Here is a 21,897-nt window from a genome sequence, read left to right as displayed (position 1 = left end):
AGAGCAGGCTAAAGTGTGTAAAAAAAATACTGTACACAAGTTTGTTAAAAAGGATTGGCTTTTTTTTGATCTTGCTCAACAAAAAATCAAGATATTATTGGTCAAGGTGTGGGGTCCAAAAAACTTTGTTGTCATAATTTGCTGAAGCTAAATAGATCTGGGTGTGGTCAATGCTGAATGAGAAATTGCCTTAGGTTATCTGTATCCCCCCCCTTATGTTTCACTGAGAAAAGAAGGTAGCACTGAGAGATTTTGCTTACTCTCAAGTCACATGCTATGGGAACCATAGAATTTCATTTGGTTAAGGTGGCCCAAGAATTTGGAGTAAGTTGTTAGAAAATAATTTAGATTACAGCAATACCGAAAAAATTCGGTAAAATTTGGATTTGGTTTTATTGGGCTTTAAAATTATCATTAAAGCTGAATAAGCCAAATATCTGATTCAGTAAACATTAATATTTTCAGATTTTCTGAAAAATCGGAAAAAAAATCAGGTCAATTTGAATTTTTAGGGTTTTTTGTTTTTAGCCTGTAGGGGGCGCATTTTTACACTAGCGGCACTCTTCAGGAGAGTATCTTAATGATACCACCCAAATTTGGTGAAGTTTGGTTCAGGTGGTCCAATATTATGGACCTCCACAGGGTTTCCATATTTCCATGTTTCCAATGGGAGCTAATAGGAGATGGGGGCTACCCATTTGTCACCTGCCATTTTCTGCTGCTTCAGAGATTATCTGTGTTTTCTGCCATTTGCTGAAGTTTTCCAGGGACTGGTTGTTGTGGGTTTTCCGGGCTGTGTAGTTGTGGTCTGGTAGATCTTTTTCCTAACATTTCGCCTGCATCTGTGGCTGGCATCGTCAGAGGTGTATCACAGAGAGAAGTCTGCTACACTCTGTGTCCAGATGGTGGACACAACCAGTTGAATCAAGCTGTGAAAGCCTTCAACAATACATTTTCCAGGGACATTTACTCATCTTGCATCTCGGCTGCCATTTCCAACATTAATGTACATTAACAATGTCAGTATTGCTTGCCAATTACACAAACGTGTCATTTTTCTTTTTAAAATTTTCCTTTTTAAATTTCCTTTTTAAAGTTTAAAATTTTCCTTTTTAAATTAGTCTCTGTAGCTTCAAAGATACCTCATAGATTTTTTTAAATGAAAGAATAGTTATCTCTAGAAACACTTAATTTTTCTGCGATATGGGGACAAAAAAAGACAAAACAGTTTTTTTATGTTTGAAAACATTTTAAATGTTCTGTGCAGAAAAACCCAGTGACACAAAAACAATCAGAAAAAAAGTGCTGATTTTCATTATTGTTTTAAAGCTGGGGAAGGGGTTACTTGCTTTATACTGTGGACTGAAGTCACTGGGACTAACCATCTGTCAACTGTTTCATGAGCAGAGAAAAGCCTAATTTGTCAGGGAGATTATTGGGTGTAAATGATTTGCTCAGTTCTGGTTATTAAAGCAATCCTCTTTATACAACGTGCCCTTTAATATGAAAAGCTTCTCACTTTTCCCCTCTGGTTGTTCAAAGGTCTTGCAATCAAAAATGTGCTCTGCTCTGCTAATTAATTACAGATGCTTGTATAGATTCAGCTTTTAAATTCCATTTGAAAAGAAATATGTTTAGGAATTGATATCAATCATCAAATTCGTGATTCCCTCCCCTCCGACCAGGTAAAATTGAAACATGGGAAAAATGTAATCTTGTGTCTACACAGTGTAATACTCAATGCCATATAAAATGAATTTTAAAACAAGGAGAAATTAATCAGGAAAATCTACAGTGCTTTGCAGATAAATCTATTTTACTTCCTCCTACCCCCAGCTGCCTCCATATATACAAGTTGCTTTGATGAACATGATTCCTTAAGTTGGTTTCTTAAAAATGTAGTGAAAGGTGATATACTGACATTGAACGATATACTTAAGTAACACAGAGAAGAGAGCAAAGTGAGGACAGAAAACAGAGCGGAATGGATATGCATGCAGGGAAGAAGAGGTAGTTTTTTTGTGGGGGATAACAATTGGAAATCCATAAAATGGCTACTTGGCAGAAGTTGCAACAGCCTTGGGCCTGTTTGACAGAATCATAGCGTTACTTGTGAAGAGAAGTATTTCTTTTCCGAAATTCACTTTTAAAAAAGATATGTCCATAAATTCCTCTCATTGAAACAACAATTTCTCTTTCTTTTATTTTCGTTTTTTTTTTGTTAAATGATGCACTTGTTGGTGTTATTCACTTTCCAACATACCAATGTATTTTATCAGCACCTTGAAGTTGTGGTTTTCTAGCAGGTGGACAGGAAGGTTTGGGAAGACACTGCCTGCCTCTGAGCATCTGAACTTTTGCAGAACTTCCTTCCTGACACACTTCTCTTTGAACTTCTATTTGAACACAATGGTATTGATTAGAAACAGGCTCCACATTCCACAAAAACAAAGAGGAAAATAAAAGGATACTTGGATTTCAGAGACAAACTGGCTAAAGAGGAATTTAAAAAAACATCTTAATGTTAAGAATCAAAGGCTGTTTCCGCACGGCCAATTAACGACGGCCTGGGGGCAGTAAAAACGCCGCCCCCAGGCCGCCGTTCGCACAGACGCCGCTGCTGCAACGCAGCAGCGGCTACCTGGATGCGCTTCCCTTCCAGGTATGCCTGGAGGTCGCCCTAAACAACAACAACTTTAAAGGGTTGTTGTTAAGGAAGAAGCGTCTTCCGGGCGGCGCTGCGCGAACCGCGCCGCTGGGAAGACGCTGTCTCCGCCTCTCTGCCCCACTCACGGTAAGTCCTCGGCGAGCCAGCTCGTTGGCGTCGTTCACCAATATTCGTCCTCTGACCTCCAGGGGGGTCGGAGTGGCAGCGTGGGCGGCAATGCTACGCCCAGCAGGCGGCGACGAGGACACTGTGAGTGGGGCATTATAGTTGCTATTCTACGCGGAGCCGCTTTGCTGTCTGTCGGCCTTCGCCAGGTTCGCTCATGCGAACGGGCTTGCGCCCCCACGCCGCCCTCACTCTTGGCGGCGTGGGGGCGCAAGGAGGCCGTGCGGAAATGGCCAAAGTGTTTCCTACCCAGAAGGTTTTCAGGGTAGAAGCATGATTCTCTGGATCCCAAAATAAATGTATGACATGGAACCCACTCCCTGATTTTATTGCACACACACAATCAAAAGGTTCGGAAAACTTATACATCCATTGTGTTTCCAAAATACCATCAGTATTCATTTAGAACATTTTCTCCTGATACTCCGTCACTAAGCTCAGGGCAGCATATATTACTTTTCCCTTTTCCACAGTATTCTCCCACCAGCTCTGTGAGGTAGGTTAGGCTGAAAAACAGTAACTGGCCCAAGATCACCCACTAAGCTAGGGGATATAACATGGGCTTCCAGATCCCAGCCATGCTAACGTTTAGACCACATGTTGTAATGGACTGGGCTCTCCTAACCATCACTGCCCCATGTAAAATGTTATTTTACCTTGCCCCAGAGTTTGAGATCATACTGTGCTTGACTGAAAATTGAGATATTTCATAGTTCTGTGCACTCTGTCACACGTCACACATACACACACCTTGTCACACATACACATACAACCTTCAATTTGATTTTTTTTAAAAGAAATGAGCCGCTGCAGCTTGCAGCTTGAGTAGATTTTTCTGTTTTGGTTACTAATAAGCTTGAGCATTATGCTGTAATTCACTTCTGAATTTCAGTCTAATTAGGATATCTTTTAAAATTTATTCTGGAATTGGACCTATGCAGTTGAATACAATTTTATTTTAATCTTTTCCACTCTTGTTTCTGATAAGCACACATAGGTGGCAGATTATTCCACAGCATAAGCACTATAATCAAGAAGGAAGGGTCTTGAACTCTGGTAAATAGAGTCCTCTTAGGCCCGGGAAAGAGGACCACAAGCAAGAGCTAGATTAAAGAATGCAACTGTACTGTCGCACAAGGCCCTTTCCACACGGGCGATATACAGTGGCCCAGGGACAGCAAAAACGCCATCCCTGGGCTGCTGTTCACTGTTCGCACAGGCCGTCCGGGAGCGGTGTGAAACCGGGAGCGGGCTGCTGTTCGCTGTTCGTCCTGGCCGCCCGGGAGTGGCGTGAAACCGCCTCTTTTAACCTTGCTCAATGAGCGAGGTTTTTGCAAAGATCCGTCTTCCCATCAGCGCGTCGCGAACCGCACCACTGGGAAGACGCCTCTTTCCCCATCCCCTCCATTCACCGTCATCCCTCCATTCACCGTTGTTCAATGAAATAGAAGTGCTCTTGTCATCAAAGTACCATGTTCAATAATGCACAAAATAATGGTTTTGACAAAGGCAGCTTGTAAAAATGAATGATTATTCTCGTATTTGTTCAGGACTATATTCTAAGGCAGAAGCATACAGTTTTCTTAACTCAGCACCTCAACTGACCATGCTAACATCTTTATCTGAGACAAGGTATAGTGGTGGTGAAGTAAAGTGCTGTCAAGTCTCAGTTGACTTAGCATGACCTTCTAGGATTTTCAAGGTCAAAGACATTTAGAGATGGTTTGCTATTCCCTGCCTCTGTGCAGCAATCCTGGACCTCCTTGGTAATCTCCCATCCAAATACCAACCAGGGCCAACCTGTTTAACATCTGAAATTTGATGAGATCAGGCCAACCTGGTCCATCGTGGTTAGGAAACAACTAATACACCAGATAATTTATTATTTTTAAAATTTAAAAAAAGTACATTGGTTCTTACACTGTCAGAGATTTTTGTGTATTTGGGTTCAGTAAAAAAAACCACATAAATGTGATGAATATTAGTATTATAGAAAGATTTGCCTAGCTCAAATCAAATATATTTATGAAGGGTACAAGGTAGTATAGGAGATATGGCCTCTCAAAAAGGATGCTTTCTTATTTATCAATTGCTAAAAACAAACAATGCATAGGATGTGGGGAGGAACAAGGTGATCATTGTCCGCAGATGAAAATGCCCTAATGCAAGCTCACCAAATCAGAAACAATTTGAGTTTGCAGTGTTAAATTTAAGGAGTTATTATTCCTAACTTTTCCAATTTAGACTTTATCACTATGAAAAAGAAAGAGCAGTGTGTCTGAAAAGTAAAAACAGTGAAAGACCTGCACACAAGCTGCAGTCATGAGTCCCAAGGAATGCAGCCTTCCCTTCAACCTTGACCCCAGCCTTGCACCTTTGGCCATTGGCCGAATCAATTCCTGGCACAGAGGAGTCCGCATCAGCCTTGGGGGGGAAGATTAGTGTTGTCTTTTTGTTTGCTCGAGCTGTGAGGAGATAACAGTGTACGCTTTCTAAGTACCAATCCTTCAGTCGTTCCCTAGAAAGCTCAAAGCTGAGCCTGAATTAGACACAATTTTTCTAATAGTTCAATATTTTCCCTGTTTTAATATATATATATTTCCTCTGGTTCCTCAGGTTTGATTTTTTTCCCCAATAGGTCGGTGCTGACATTGCAAATTTTCTCACCAAAAGTGCAAGTTGTATTTGTGATGAAAATCACATTGAAATGAATGTTAAGGCACAGTTGCGTTAATAGAAAACACATCCCACTGCACAAGGAGGGATCTGAGATTTCCTGTGTTTCCTTGTCAGGCTTCCACTTCTCATCTCCTGATCTTCCGGCACCATTGGATTGGAGTGGGAGGGGTATTCTAAGGAAGATGGAACAACATGACGATGCAGAGGATTCTCTGCTGGTTCAGCAAATCTCCAATCATGGGTCTGTGGATCCAACCCAATGATTGGTATCATACCAGCTACTGTATCACTTGCTTCACTTCATCATTTGACCCTTGACTCCCGAGAAGCAGTCAGATGTGTAGAAATGTGGAATGGAGCCTGAAAAGTGAGGCTTCTGGGCTTCCCATGGTTAGCACTTCGGATGGGAGCGCAGCCTGGTGGTGGGTGCATGGAGCCCCCAAACTTCCCCAGCCTTGACTCCCTTAACCATGTGGCCTTTTCATCTGAGGGGGCCTCTTGGGTTCCCTGGGAGGGTTTAGTTTTAGTTCTTGGATGCTGGTTTTGTACAATGTAATGTTGTAAAGCTGTTTTAATGGTTTTAAGCCTAATGACACTGGGATGCTCTCGGTGAGTTATATTTGGCATTAGCTTTTGCAATTTTTTTCATGCCCTGGCCCTCCGTGTTTATGTTCATCTTGTATACCGATAGAGAGATAGAGAGATAGAGAGATAGAGAGAGAGAGAGAGAGAGAGAGAGAGAGAGATTGGGATTGGGATTGGGATTGGGATTGGAATTGGGATTGCTGCTAAGAGGGAGGCAATGGCAAACCATCTGTGTTCATCTTTTGCTTGGAATATCTTGTGGATATTCCACAACTGTCATGAATCAGTTGTGATTTGATGAAACTTTCTTTCTTTCTTTCTTTCTTTCTTTCTTTCTTTCTTTCTTTCTTTCTTTCTTTCTTTCTTTCTTTCTTTCTTTCTTTCTTTCTTTCTAAAATTATATCCCATTTTTCTATAATCTATATCCAAGGAAGCTTACAAAAATAACATGAAAATTACAAGAAACATAAATACAAACAAAAATTTAAAAAACAGCATATCAATAATCTATATACAGCTATAAAAAACTAAAATAACTAATTTATTAAAACTCTCAAAATACTCAGATGTTCAAAGCTGCCTGGAATAATAAAAAATATGTCTTGATCAGATGATAGAAGGCCACCAGGGGGGGAGTCAACTGAGCTTTGCTTGGCAGGGAACTTCAGATTCTAAGTGCAGCATCAAAAAGGTTTTCTCTTGAGTCCCTACTATGCACCCAGGTGGGATAGAGAGTTAACATTCCCCAGATTACATTTTCCTTCTTCCCCTCGTCCTCCTCAGTGGTCCAAAGGAACTCACTGTCCAATTATGCACAAAGTGTTTGCTGTGTGGGAGAGGCGAATGTCCACTGCAGCAAGATTTCTTGTATGGACATATTTCCTATAGCCCCACTTTCCCTTTCTCCATGGCAAGCAAATCCAATTAAAACACAATTTTAATTTTGCTTCACTGTCAAAGCAGGACAGCTTTGCCCCAGACCTCTTCCCTCTTCCCTCTACCAGCATTCAGCCCAACAAGTCTTACCTCCTGCCACTGCCTCATGCTGCTTTGCACGCTTCCCCCTTACCCTCCTCCCTGTTGCCAACTACTTCCTGCTTCTTGTCCTGCCATATCATTTCTATTGCTTGTGACCTCCCTGCTCTTGCATATATTTAGATCTTTAGTTTTTTAAAAAATAACCATATTTATAAATCAATAAATCGATACTGATACTTTAAAAATGTAAAATTAATAAGACTAGTTGATAGTTCAAACAGTCTCCAGCCTCCTAGTTTTACACACAATCAATCAGTGATTCCAGACCACACCAGGAAAAGCCCACTGGTCTTGACACTTGGGTTTACAGCACATCGGGAGATGGACAATCATGAACCTGGGGAGCTTAGCAAATGGCAGTTTACATTGTCGTTTTGCAGTTTGCACATCACCATTACTCCCCCCCTCCCCAATTTCCTGCTATAAAAGACAATGTGTTTGGGCAAAGTGTATAGATACCGCATTCAAGACTTTTCCTTAGTAGTTCACCCTTTTTATATAGATATATAAATATATTGATATTGATCTATTGATAGATTGATATATCAATCTATTGATAAGATTAAAGATAAAATTAAAGATTATATGAAAAATTAAAGCATGCATGTGTGATGGAGAACCCATGAAACATTTCCTTCCCCCAAATGCAAACGAAAAGTCAGCTGATGGGTAATGCCTGCCCCACTGCAAAAAAGACGGTGGGTAATAATGCCAAACATGCCTAAAACTGAGATTGCGTGGCTAATGCGGGAATCTTGCCATGTGTAATTGGCCATTGTCCCCATTTAGCCAGCAGATAGGATACAACCCACTATTGTATACTTGTAAGTGTTCTTCGCATACAGGCATAAGCTTTCTGAGTGGGACAGCTTTCAATGAGAAAGAAAACAGTTGTGCATAAAAACTATTACATAAGAGAATGACTAGGGCCTGTGTGATATAGTGGTTAGGTGTAAGCAGTCACTGTTGGTGCATGCTGAGAAGTTGATTGCTTTCAGAGAACCTCTTTGGACAGCTGAAATTGGCATTAGCTTTTTGTGCTTGACCTGCTGCCGGCATCCTCCTCCTCCATGAGGGGTTTCATGCTGGTAAATATAGAGAATAGGGCAAGGTGTCCTAGTGATGAATAACATTCATAAGGAAAAGGCGCATCACAGGATTACCTAAGAAGGTCGCTTTAGTTACCAAAGTGAGAATGAGCATGAACAAAATAAATGCAAACCCATTTAGATCGCTCAATAAAAAGCAATCTTTTCCCCCTCAGTGCTAAAAAGATGCCTTTTGTCATTCTTCCATCACTAATGGAAAACTTCCTCAGTAAGGAGCACACAAAGTACTGACTAAAACTAGTAATTTACATGTGTTATGGAATACATTTGGCATTTAGAAAATGTCCCAGCAGCTTTCCAGACCCTTTAAAAGTTGATGCGAAAATGGAAAGGTAAATTTCCTCACTCACTATCTCTCTTCTCTCTCCCACTGAGCCCTCATGAGCAAGACATGAAAGTACACTCTCCATAAGCCTATTCTGAGCATTTCCAGTTCAATACCTAGAATACCAGATACTTGTGTTATCTAGTTCCTTCTGTCTTTCCTGAGATCCTTTCAAATACTTGAAAATCTCTATGGGTTCAATCTTCTGTTTCTAAAAAGTCAAGAAGTAATTAAAAGAGCCACTAAGTAAATGTAAAACTGCTAAGTATCAAAAGCACATATGTATTCATTACAAATTAAAATCATCAACATATTATAGAAGGCCAATATTAATCTGCCTTATGCACACAATATCACAATGACAATATACAAAAAGGTCCTATGGAACACTTTTTTGACCCTTAAAATCAGATACTTTTCGGCTTGCTGGCCTCCCTCAGTGGTCAAAAGTAATACAATAATGCAGTGAATTAGCTACCAAATTACAATATACAATTAAAACATTTTTATGACTGAAACCAACTGTTAGAAAGTTGATTAAAAGTGGCACACAGGTCTTCCACACAAAGTCATGTCCTCCTGTAGAATACAATGCAATGTGTCATTCATGCCCAGTTCTACTATGGCAAAATCCTAAAATGTCTCAGTCATAGGACTTCACCTCATTCAATTGCTCTAACTATGTAGAACAACTGATTCAGTTAGTGAGAAAAACCCAAATGTGGGACTCAGGGGTACTTGTAGGGAAACTCCAGAAACGTAGGTAATGCGGGTGTGTGTGTGTGTTTCGGGTTCAAACCCTCCCCATTACATGTCTGAAGCTCCACCCCCTGTTTGTGGGTTTTTTGAAATTTTTTAGTGTTTTTTGCTTCTTGACATGCAGGGGGCGTGGTTTTTAGGCTAGCAGCATTGAAATTTCAGGGTATCTTTAGAGGACTCTCCTGATGATACCACCCAGGTTTTGTAAAGTTTGGTCAAAAGGGTCCAAAGCTATGGACTCCCAAAAGGGGTGCCCCCATCCCCCATTGTTTTCAATGGGAGCTAGTAGGAGATGGGGCTACACATTTGAGGGTCCATAACTTTAGCCCCCATGAACCAAACGTCTCCAAACCTGGCTGGTATCATCAGGAGTTTCTTCTACTGATACCAACCAGGTTTTGTGAAGTTTGGTCAAGGGGGTCCAAAGCTATGGACTCCCAAAAGGGGTGCCCCCATCCCCCATTGTTTTCAATGGGAGCTAGTAGGAGATGGGGCTACACATTTGAGGGTCCATAACTTTGGCCCCCATGAACCAAACTTCACCAAACCTGGGTGGTATTATCAGGAGGTCCTCCTAAAGATACTCTGAAATTTTGGTGCTGCTAGCCTAACAATTGCACCCCTGACAGCAGGCAACCTCCAAATTTCCCCAGATTCTCCTTTTAAATCCACCCCCTTCGGTATGGATTTAAAGGGAGAATGTGCAGTCCCTAGTTTAAGCATTGAAAGTGATGCTGTTTAAGGGTGGGGGATAATCCACCCCAAAACAGCATCACTTTAAATTTTGTTTTAACTGGGGACCCCAGATTCTCCCTTAAAGGTGGATTTAAAACGGAGAATCTGGGCTCCCTAGTTTAAAAACCATTGAAAGTGATGCTGTTTGGGGGTGGATTCCAGCATCACAGTGGGGGGTACAAAACTCAGATTTTGCACCGGGCTCCATTTTTCCTAGCTACGCCTCTGCCCAGAGGGGAGGGCAGAAGGGACTGCTGGCTGGGAGCCCAGCCGGTGGGGGGCGAGGAAGGGGAGTCTGCTGCTCCTGGCCTTGGAGAGCTGCTTTTATAAGCACTGAGGGTGGGGGCAGGGCTTGGGGAGGTGTGGCCCCACCCCCAGAGGTGGGTGGGGGCGTGGCTCCACTCCAACCCCCCCTAAAAATCTATACCTACATCCCTGGGAAACTCCCTATATAAGGCTGCAATATAAGGCTGCAGCCAGGGTGTGACCAGCTTGTGTATGATGGTGTATATGATAATCATACTGGTTGTCTGACTTGCTTAGGTATTGCCTGCTTTCCTTACGTAGTTGCCTAACTTGGTATGTGGTTTTGAACTGCTTTTGTCTTGTAATTCTGGATCATGTGATCCAACCCTGGAATTTGACCTTGGGCCTGCTCCAGAATCTCTAGCTGGTGTAGAATCTTTATGAGGCAACCAAGGTGGGCACACATTCAACCAGTGCTCCATCAGCTGCTTTGGATCTGGGTGGAGTCCTAGATCAGGTTCAAGGTTTTGATACTTGCTTTTAAAGCCTTTAACAATCTGATGCCAGCATATTTGCAGGACCATCCCTCCTGGTGTGTTCCCCTAAGATCACTATGTTTAGAAAATAAAGGTGGTCTGGGTCCTGACAGATGTCCAGCTAGCCTAAACCAGAGTTGGGTTTGAAATTATATTTGCTGCCATCAGATTTTAGTTGAGGAACACTGGTTTTATTTGATGTATTTTGAAATGTTGGAAGTCACCCAGTAAGGAAAAGAGCAGCTTATAAAACCAATGAAACTAAAACTAAACTCTAGAACCCTTATGTTAGACCTGTTGTGGCTTGGGATTTCCCTCCATCCTGCCGAACAAGACAGGAAATATGGTCATCAGTTTGCAAGACCTGAATAAGGCTGTTAATGATGGACATTTTTAAGGTAATTAATTCATAGCATCACCATAGGTTGGAAGTGTCTTGACAGCACATAACATGTATTATATAGTAAATACTTTCTTCGTATAAAACATCTATCACAATCCAAACAAAGTAAAGCATGTTCAGGTCTAATTGAGAGACTGAAGCAAAAAATTTCACCATCCTCAAAAGATCTGCCCTTTATTTGGACTGTGGCTGTTGTTTCTATTTATTCCCTATATTATTTCTTTTCCAAATCTGGCAAGCAGCTCTGTTTTTGTCATTCACCACTCCAAAGCCTTAGCCTCCCAATCCAGACATTCACAATGAAGAAAATGAAAAAGTTTGAATAGAGAAAAGTTTTCGGATCCTCAGTACAAGTCAATATCTTATTATTTATACAGTTAGATGAGGAGACAATGGAATCTAAGCAATGAACTTCAAACAGCAATGGGGGGATATTCCCAGACGACTCACATATTTCTGGTAACCTGGGTCTAGGAGCCTACTGCATGGCTTTTCTTGCACAAAGTCAACTGAAATCATTCAAAGTGACCAAATGACCACAAATGCTAAATCTACACAAATGCTAGTGAGAGGTATCAATCTCAGTGCTATTTAACATACCACAGAGGGGATTTGGGGGTGTGAGGTCTAAATTGTCTGCATTATCAGTTGCTCTGGTGAATTATCTGTTAGACTGGAAATGTTTTCATCTGGTTGAGAGAATCTGGTAGAGTTTATAGACTTCTTTTATAGTTCCCTTTTACATCTACTTCAGTCTGATGTCCTTTCCATATTGGTTAACATCAAGAAAGGGATGTGGTCAAAAGATAAGGATGATATAAAGGTTCCCTTTGTATACAGAAAAAATGCTTTGTGATGAGATAGACAGATTAATGAATGGAAGAGAACTTTTCCTATGTTATGAAAATATAACAAACAGGGCTCAAAGATGAAGGAAAGCATATTTTGTTTTTGTTTTTTAAATGTAGAGGCTTTGGAGCAAAGAAAAACATATAGGATATTCTGAAGTCTAAAAATGCTAAAAACAATGTTTTAATTACAGACTACTATAAGCGCTTAATGAGCCCAGGGTAGAAATTAATCCTTTGCGTGTGCTGGTGTTAGAGCTACTCTGGGCTTGACTGTGTAAAAAATGCAAAAAAAATCATGCTTTATCTCACATACGTATTGAAACCATTTTTCTTTGGTTTAAGATTTGATGTTAATCAAAACTGATGTGGTCAGTGAAGGGAGGGTTGTTTGAGCGTGAGAAATTCACAGTCAAATCTCTGGTCAGCAATAATATGTGATAGGTCAGGGTAGACTAGCTTTTAAAAGTTGTATTTTTAATTATACCATCATAATGTAATTAGGATACTTGGTGCAAAGAGACTCGTGCTTGTTTTAGAAAAGTCTCAATAAATAGGTTGAACTTCCAGGATTTATTTTGAATATGAAATACATACTGGGAACAGGGAGAATTTCCTAAGAATCAAGGACAGTTCACTTATTTGTTGTTTGCAAAAGGTTGTTTAGCGATGCTTCTGAAATTCTTATTCAAATTCTTTCTCAGGCTTTGGAGTACCAAAATATCATCATTTTCCCAAGGTGAACCAAATTAGAAATCATCTATCGGTACAGAGTGGATTTCAAGAAATATTTTCCAGATTTTGCTAAAACACTGGAAGAAAGCAATCTCACTCAGTGTGATTGACTGAATGAATACATGCAGCAGAACACTTTTGTACGATGTGTTATTAGAGCCCTTAGGTGGCTTGATAAACAACATTAAAAAGCCATCTTGATGTGATCATGCATATGATTACATCAATATTCTGTCTTGCAGAGTGTTAGTCATCAGGTGAAGATCATTAGTGTTATTAGCTAACTGGGCAGTCCCGTCCAATTCCGGAGGCAGCAGAATACCTTATCAATATGGTGCCACATGCTGCCTCCAACAGGGCTTTTGGGCAGTGGGGGAAACAGGGAAAAGCCCTGAAACCCCACTACTACCAAAACATGGTAGGTCCCCGGGGAGGGCAAGTATGCCAATACAAGGTTGTGCCACTCCTGTAATCTCCTTTGCCCTCCCTTGGATGGGGCTGTTAGTGTTGTTGCATTTAATTTTTGCACAGTAGATTTTAATTTGATTTAATTTTATAGCTTGATTTAATTACAGATTTATTGTGAGTTTTTAAAACTTTTTTGTGAGCAAATTTGAGTTGACTATGTGATATATTGTAAATTCTTCCCAGGAATAAATAAATCAAGTATGTTGTGGTACACACACACATAGTCAAAATTCTCTGGAAACACAACACTATAAACATTTCCAAGAGACACAGAAGTAATTGGAATAAATCTCACTCAACATGGTGTTGTGTTTCATTTTTTAAAAAATACAAGAGCAAATAATTTTTTTCATTTAAGGATCCCCACCATGTGCCAAAATAAGCAGATGTTATAAGAGATAATATGCATTGGTACAGAAGAGAGAACAGATATGTGAATCACCTCCTTCCAGTTACACAATGTGTCAACAGTAGATAGAAGATTTCTATTTCAGCTTTCTTATCTACAGTATAATATCCCTCCCCTACTGTGTGTATGTAGTGCTTTCAGTATTCAAAGTACATTAAACACAGTCTTTTTGGCAGCCCTTACAACAGCCCTATAATGTAGAGCAGTTGTATCTACAGTTGAAGTTAGCGGGCTAAGTGGAGGGGAAAAATGGCTTGTTAGAGGCCATCTACAGCATTCACAGTATAGATGAGATTTGAGCTGGGGACCTTCATTCATATCTATATCTTCCTTCATGATCTATTTCTTCCTTCATAGATTGCAGAACAGCAAACATAGTGGTCTTCCTTCCTTCCTTCCTTCCTTCCTTCCTTCCTTCCTTCCTTCCTTCCTTCCTTCCTTCCTTCCTTCCTTCCTTCCTTCCTTCCTTCCTTCCTTCCTTCCTTCCTTCCTTCCTTCCTTCCTTCCTTCCTTCCTTCCTTCCTTCCTTCCTTCCTTCCTTAACTCTATGAGGTAGGGGTGGAATTCATTTTATTCTGAGGTTTGGACTTTACAGAATCCCACAAATCACGGCACTTGAATCAACGAGGCCCGTAATTGCGACAGGGGCCAGGGCATTAGTGAACTCCGGAATAGGGAGCATGCGCAACCCTGGGTGGCTGAATGGCCAAGCCTTACCACCCGGCAATGTCGTGCAACACGCACGTGGGCAAAAGGGGTGGTTTAAGCTCCCTATATATTAGGCAGCACATGGTTGCTTCGACCTCTTTTGGCTCCTTAGCAAACTGACCCACCCTCCCTCCCTGTTTTGGGATGGTGTTTTGTTGCTACTACAAGTCGCAGCTCTGGCGGTTTGGGCAGAGGAGCGTATCCTTGTGGGGAGGCTGAGGGGGTACACTGTGTACCTCCCTGCAGCTGGTGGCCTCTATAAGAGGCTTGGAGTGGGGCGGGCTCATGGCGCATGCCGCGGAGGCCACTGCAATTAAGCCTGACACCCCAGCAGTTAGGGGGCCAAAATAGGGCGAGCGCCCGGTGGCCCGGTACCTTTCTGTCCTTCCCATTAGGGATTGGGGTTGTTGCCGGGATCAGCCATGGGTGCTGACTGGCTGCTACAATGCGCTCCACTTGCTCACCCAGCTTCAGCATTAATAAAGGGCTGCTGCCCAATTTAATCCCAAAATTGTCCTGTGGTTATTCACCTGGAAGCTCTGCACATCTGGCCACAATTGGCTTTAAAAGGTTTTCTTGGTTAGTAGAAGAAGAGGAATGTCAATTGCTTCCAAGTATCACTCATCCTTTGAATGTTATGGCAAATACCCAAGCATCAAAGCTTTGTAAATGCAAATGGTCCTCCTAGATGACAAGGAGGATTGCATGTTTATGTCTTTTTAAATCCCTTTCTCAGTCTGTTGTGGTACAGAATATGTGTGTGGACTTTTTCCTTTTAACAAATTCTTTACTCCTTTAAATGCCGCTGTTTGAACACGGTGTTGAAAATGGGTACCAAGAGATGGGAGACAATCGATTGCGAGATAGTGACTAGCAGTGCACAAGTGTGGTAAGCCATCACTGAGTAGCAAGAGACATGGGCACTAGTTGAAGCTTTTAACTGGCAATGTGCAAGGGAAGCTGGGATTGCTAGCCTTCTTGGTGGGTAATTCAAAAAAAAAGTCAGCCGTTGGCAAACCACCAAAGGAAAAACACAAGATAATCCCTCTGAAAGTGGGATGAGCTAGGAGAGTAGTGTGTCAGCACCTGGAGACTTGATACAAACACTGCTACCTAGATGCCCAAATGGCCCAAAATGGAATGGTGTCTGCTGGTTACTGGGGCCATTTTGCTATACTAGACTGACAGACTGACCCAAGGTCATCCAGTAAGCTTTCAGGTTGAGTCAGGATTTGACTCACTAGCCCAGGGGTAGGGAACCTGCGGCTCTCCAGATGTTCAGGAACTACAATTCCCATCAGCCTCTGTCAGCATGGCCAATCGGCCATGCTGGTAGGGGCTGATGGGAATTGTAGTTCCCTGCACTAGCCACTATGCTGTGACAGTTTACCTTCCACCAAGCCTTCTAAGATGATGTGAAATGTAAAATAAAATAAAATGTTACTTCCTCCAAGGGAATCCCTTTTTGGAAACTGATCTATGGATGTGCCTGAGGTTCCAGCTATGCGTTAGAAAGTCCTCATGTTTGGTAGGAACATCATGACACCCTTGTATCATATTTGTGATGGGATTGGGGGATTTTTGTGCCTTCCAGCTGCACTCCATATCTTTTCTGTTTGGAACCATACCTCAAGAAGAAGGATCTATAGCCCCCACCCCCACTGCGTTCACATCTGCAAACCACCTCCTGAAGCTTCTGTTGGCTCAATTGTAAAAACCATGCTACTTACACGGATAAACATAGGTTTCACAGTGGAGCCAACAGCTGCTCCATAAGTGGTTTGCAGACACAAAAGCAGCAGGATGGAGGATAAAGCTGCTTCTCCATTCCTGCTTCTTCTGCAAACATAAAAGAGCCAACGTGCATCTAGCGGGCACAAAACATGTTTTGCAAAGTTCCCCAGCAAGCACACAGACTTCTTAATTTGCAGGTGAAGATTGAGGATTTCAGATGGCACATAGTTAATTAGCAAAAAATGTGTTAACTCTCTCTCTCTCTCTCTCTCTCTCTGTGTGTGTGTGTGTGTGTGTGTGTGTGTGTGTGTGTGTGTGTGTATGTGTGTGTGTGTTTCAGATCCTTTTGCAATAATCAGTCTGCAAAACTGACTTTAACTCACAAAAGCTTATATCCGGGGTGGGAGGGGGGGCAAGGTTTGTTGATCTTTAAGATGCTACCAAACTTTGATCCTGTTCCTCTGTGTTGTACAACTGGCAATGAGTTGTAAAACATGATTTTGACAATAACGACAATATGCTTGCAGAGGGGTGCAGATCCTAAGGCAAACATTTGTTGTACCATATTCATCTCAAGGAAAGGAAGTTAAGCATCCTTACTGAATCTCAATGGAAAAAGCTCTTTTCCAGGGGAAAAAACAGAAAAATGAAATTCTTCTCTGCTGATTCAGTAAAACTCTTATCAGGACATGGGGGTTCACAACATTAGGGATGCTGTGATACTTGCAAATTATATGTATGAACAGTAAACCTACCCTGCTGAAGTGACCTCTTTTCTCTTGAGTCAAATACTCACCCAAAATTGAAGACTTTTTCAAGTGTTTGTGGGTCTGTGAAATTGGTGGTAATAATCATCACATAAGTAACCAGCTCACAACTTCTGTGTGCTCACACTCAGATCTTACTAGATTGCCAAACTGATGGCAATTGTACTTTCCTTAGCCTTCCAATTCTTTCTGGGATTCACAATGAATACATTTCTCATCCTCAAGGTCATGCAGTTTGAAAATTGGAAAGAGTAATTTAAAGGTAGCTTCTGATCAGGATCTATCGCCTTTTAAAAGAGTTATTTCCCACAACAGGTTAGTCCTCCATTCAAAAAGATTTATTACTTAGGCTGAGAGCAAGTGATGTAAGGGGGTGAGCATGTCTTTCTATGCCCAGGCATACATGGCTTTTTTAAGCATTCCATCAAAGACTCTCAAATATTCATTACACATTTCTCACAGCTCAGTAGAGATGCTTATAAAAAATGTGTGAAATTCTGGGTTCAGCATGGAAATATTGACCCAGCATGGAAATATTGACCCATTAAGGTAAATATCTCCAATCCAGATTCAGGTAGCCTGTTTCCAGTGTTCAGCTAAGCAAATATTGGACCTCATCACTGATCTTGTTTCACAGGCAGTCTTGCCTTCCATATGCAGCTTGGAATTCAAAATTGTTCAGTTATTTGCACTCAAAGAATCTTTCACCCATTCATTTTGTGCTCCTAGACACTGTGGGGTCGGATCAGAATGTATAAAATTTGTATTTAATCAAGAAACATGGATTCTGTTTAGAACCAAAGATCTGAAGAATCAAAATGGAGCTTCTGTATAGTGACCAGAGGCCTGCTTGTAAGCAATAGGTCAAAAGGAATGTTACCAGCTTGTCAGTGACTATGCAGGCAAGCAAGATAACATCTTTGAGATCTTGTCACAAAGGGCCAACGTGACAGTAGACATATGCATTTTATAACTCTGGGTTAGAAATGAATGTGATTAGTTAAATTAATAAGTGTTTTTCTATATAGTTAAATGAACACAGAAATGATAATGAGAGATTCACATGTATTTGTATATCACTATAATTCTATTGTGTTAGAATCAATGTTTGTAAAATCATTTGAAGTTAAAACATTTCATGCTGGGAAAGGGAAGTTTTATGATCCTAAGGAATCCTGCATACCTTAAGGACATATCTCTCTCTGGGAGCAAAACTAAGAAAAACAGGTTTTTCTTGGAAACAAGAAAGACAGAGGCTAGTTTTATGGCAGCCCTTTGCATACGCGCTAACAGCATGAACAGAAGGAATGTAATACGTAGAATAGAGGCTGTCTTCATGTGACAAGGAGACAGATCTATCCAATTAGATTTGAAAGTACATGCTTGTAGCACGTGAAAGAGGTATGGATCATGTACGTAACTCATATGATGATGATCGTGTGACGTCTGTATTTCTGTAACTATAAAAACTAAGGTTCTTCCTCCACTGGGCGTGTCTCTTTCGAGAGCCACCCGGGAAGGGTAACCTTCTGTAACTTTCTAAATTCTGTGTCTATAAAATTGGGTCCTTTTGTATGAAGTGGGGTGTGCCTCTTACCCTTAAGGGGACACCCTGGTCAGATATTTATGCTGTCCAGTAAACTTATCTTCTGTTTCAAAATTGCTTCTTGGGTGTTTTCTAATTCTAAGTTTTTCTTAAACTAATTCAGCTGTGTAGGACCAGAGACGTGGTCCTGGCCCCACAACACAGTGCTTAACCATCTGAATAGCTTGGACTAGCTGAAGCTCATCCAAGCTTGGAAGCTAAACAAACCACCGTTACTCATCTCTTGCCTTGAAACCCCCTCAAATGATTGCCATAAGTTGGTGGCAATGTGACAGCCCTTAATTATTATCATTAGACATAGGGATTGTTGTGTACAAACATCCACTCATCTTAGATGGCAAGGAAAAATTAGAGTGGTTGCAGCAATGATTGGTGATGGCTTATTCTGCTGCTGGACTGTGTCCCGGTGTCTGTTGCATGGATTTAGCATGCCCTCTGTAATCAAACAGTACAGATGTTTGGATTTATAGCAGATCTTCTTTCTGACAAGCCAATATGAAATGTGTATTGTCCTGTCAGTTCTTGGTTTATGCCAGAATATGTTTATCTAGGTAATTCTTTGAGAAGGATAGTTTATATGTGCTCAAGTACACGAAACTTTCAGTATCTTTCAAGGACTTTCCATTCCACACTTCCAGTGTTTCAAAATTGTAACTTGAACAACAAAGAGAATTGACCATCCAGGTAGAAATGTGGTAGAATTATTAGATGTGTGCATCATGACAGAGAGATACTAGATGAACCTTCATTTTAAAAAAGAGAGATTTAGCTCATATAGGCAGAATATTGGCTAGTAATAGGTGGCAAATCATTTTGGTTACTGAGGAATATTTTATATTCCTCCCAATAATCCAATAGGTCCAGCGTAATAAGAAATATATAACAGTACAAACAGAGGTGGGATTCAGCAGGTTCGCACCACTTCAGCTGAACTGGTTGTTAAAATGGTGCTTGTAAACAAATTATTATGTTATTAATATAAATTATTATATTATGTTAAATTATTTGAATCTGACCACTGAGTTCAAACAATATTGCAGAAACAGGTAAACAATGATCAACCAAATGGAGAGGTAGATCTTAAACCAGATTATTTGTTTATATCCATCCATGCAGTTCCAAAGTCATCAAAAGCTTTTTTAAGGAGAAGCTATTCCACTGATCCCTCCTCCTTGTACAGCCTACTGACCACTATCCCATTTTTTTCAGGTCAGCAGACCCTTTGGCACACTATAGAATCAAAGCTTTGTTCTAAAGAAGATCCATCCGTCCGTCCGTCCGTCGGTCCGTCCACCCACCCTTCCACCCTTCCACCCTTCCACCCTTCCACCCTTCCTTCCTTCCTTCCTTCCTTCCTTCCTTCCTTCCTTCCTTCCTTCCTTCCTTCCTTCCTTCCTTCCTTCCTTCCTTCCTTCCTTCCTTCCTTCCTTCCTTCCTTCCTTCCTTCCTTCCTTCCTTCCTTCCTTCCTTCCTTCCTTCCTTCCTTCCTGGTCACCCATCTCCAAATGGGCTCAGGGTGGCTTGCAATGAAAAAATTGCACATCATAGACATTGCCATTCACTGATCCCATAACATTCCACAATATGATAATATACAAAAAAAAAAACCCTTGTTGCCTTAAAATTGAGGGTAAATCAATCACAACCATTGACACAAATATCCATAAGTCTTTGGAACTATGTTACTGGATAATGACCATTGTGATTTAGTTCCACTGAAACAAACAGAACTAGTCAACTGTGGCTAACAAGTCTCACTGCTCTCAATGGTATTTTTCCAATCAAGTCACAACTAACTTACGGTGACCACATAGGATCTTCAAGGCAAGAAACATTCAGAAGTAGTTTACCATTGCCTGCCTCTGAGTAGCAACTCTGGACTTCCTTGGTGGTCTCCCATCCAAGTACTAACAAGGGCTGATCCTGCATAGGTCAAAGCTCTGGCAAGATCAAATAAGAATCATAGAAGTTGGAAGGAACCACACAGGCTTTCTAGTCCAACCACTGTTCAATGCAGGATCAGCCTAGAGCATCCCTGACAAGTGTTTGTTCAGCTGTTGCTTGAAGACTGCCAGTGAGTGGGAGCTCACCACATCCTGGAAAATTGATTCAATTGTTGAACAACTCTCATTGTAATTTTTTTCCTTCATATCTAGCCACTACCTTTCCACCCATAATATAAGCCCATTATTGTGAGTTCTATGCTCTGTTGCTGACAGGAACAGCTGCCCTAAGTGACAGCCTTGCAAATACTTCAAGAGAGCAATCATGGCCCCCTCAATCTCATCTTCTCCAGACTAAATATTCCCAAGTCCCTCAGCCTTTCCCCATAGGGCTTGGTCTCCATAGGGCCTGATCATCCTCATTGCTCTCCTCTGCAACCACTCCATTCTGTCCTTTGTGAAATGAGGCCTCCTGCCTCATTTCTGCACATAGCACTCCAGGTGCCTCCAATAGGAATTATTTTTTCTGGATTGGAGTCATAATTTTCTCAGAAGTTCCAGATGAATTCTGTCAGAGCTGAGAGTTACAGGCAGGCACTGAAGAAGTCTTAGGTGTCTAGTTAGCTTTCTTGTGTCATAGCAATAATCACTTAGCAAGACATCCATCTCCACAATATATTAGTTTGTTTTGCATACAGTATATGAGTAAAAACTATTACTAGAAATCTTTGCTTCCATTTTATCATCTTGTTTTTGTAAACTACAGAACACAACTATTTTCATTATTTACATTGACTAACCTAAAAGAATATCATGAACATTGATTTGCTATGGGTAATTAAAAAGAGTAATTACATGAGTTCCAAGCATTTTATCTTACCTGAATATCCGAAGGCCCATATACTCACTTATTTATTTATTTTAAATATTTGCACTCTGCCTTTTAACTATTTTATCTCAGTGTGAGTTTATACACATAATATGCTAGAAATTTGCTCAGTATTCTTGTTATTCCAAAAACTGGTTAATTAAAGGACCTCATTCTCTCTTCTCCTACTGCAATATGGTTGCTCACTGACAGTGTTAGAAAGGGAGTTTCCAGAAAGGCTCATGGAAAATAACTTGTTCTAAATTTGTTTTCAGGCCACTTTCAAGATGCTGGGGTTGACCTTGAAAGCCCTATACTGCTTAGTACCAGGATACCTGAAGGAACCAACCCAACCACTATGGTTATTCTCTGATGCCCTTCCTCAGGTATTCCAACTTTCTGAGATTAGACAAATGGCAACCTGAAACAGGACCTTCTCAGTTACAGCACCAAAAACTATGGAAATCTCATTGGTCTTTACAATTCTATGGCAATCTTCTGCCAATGGATGAGAACTTCTTTGTTTCATCTGGTGTTTCTTCAGTGATCCTCCTTCCTACCTC

This window comes from Sphaerodactylus townsendi, linkage group LG02, assembly GCF_021028975.2.
Source record: "Sphaerodactylus townsendi isolate TG3544 linkage group LG02, MPM_Stown_v2.3, whole genome shotgun sequence".
Taxonomy (NCBI): Eukaryota; Metazoa; Chordata; class Lepidosauria; order Squamata; family Sphaerodactylidae; genus Sphaerodactylus; species Sphaerodactylus townsendi.
Note: the sequence above shows the minus strand (reverse complement) of the source record.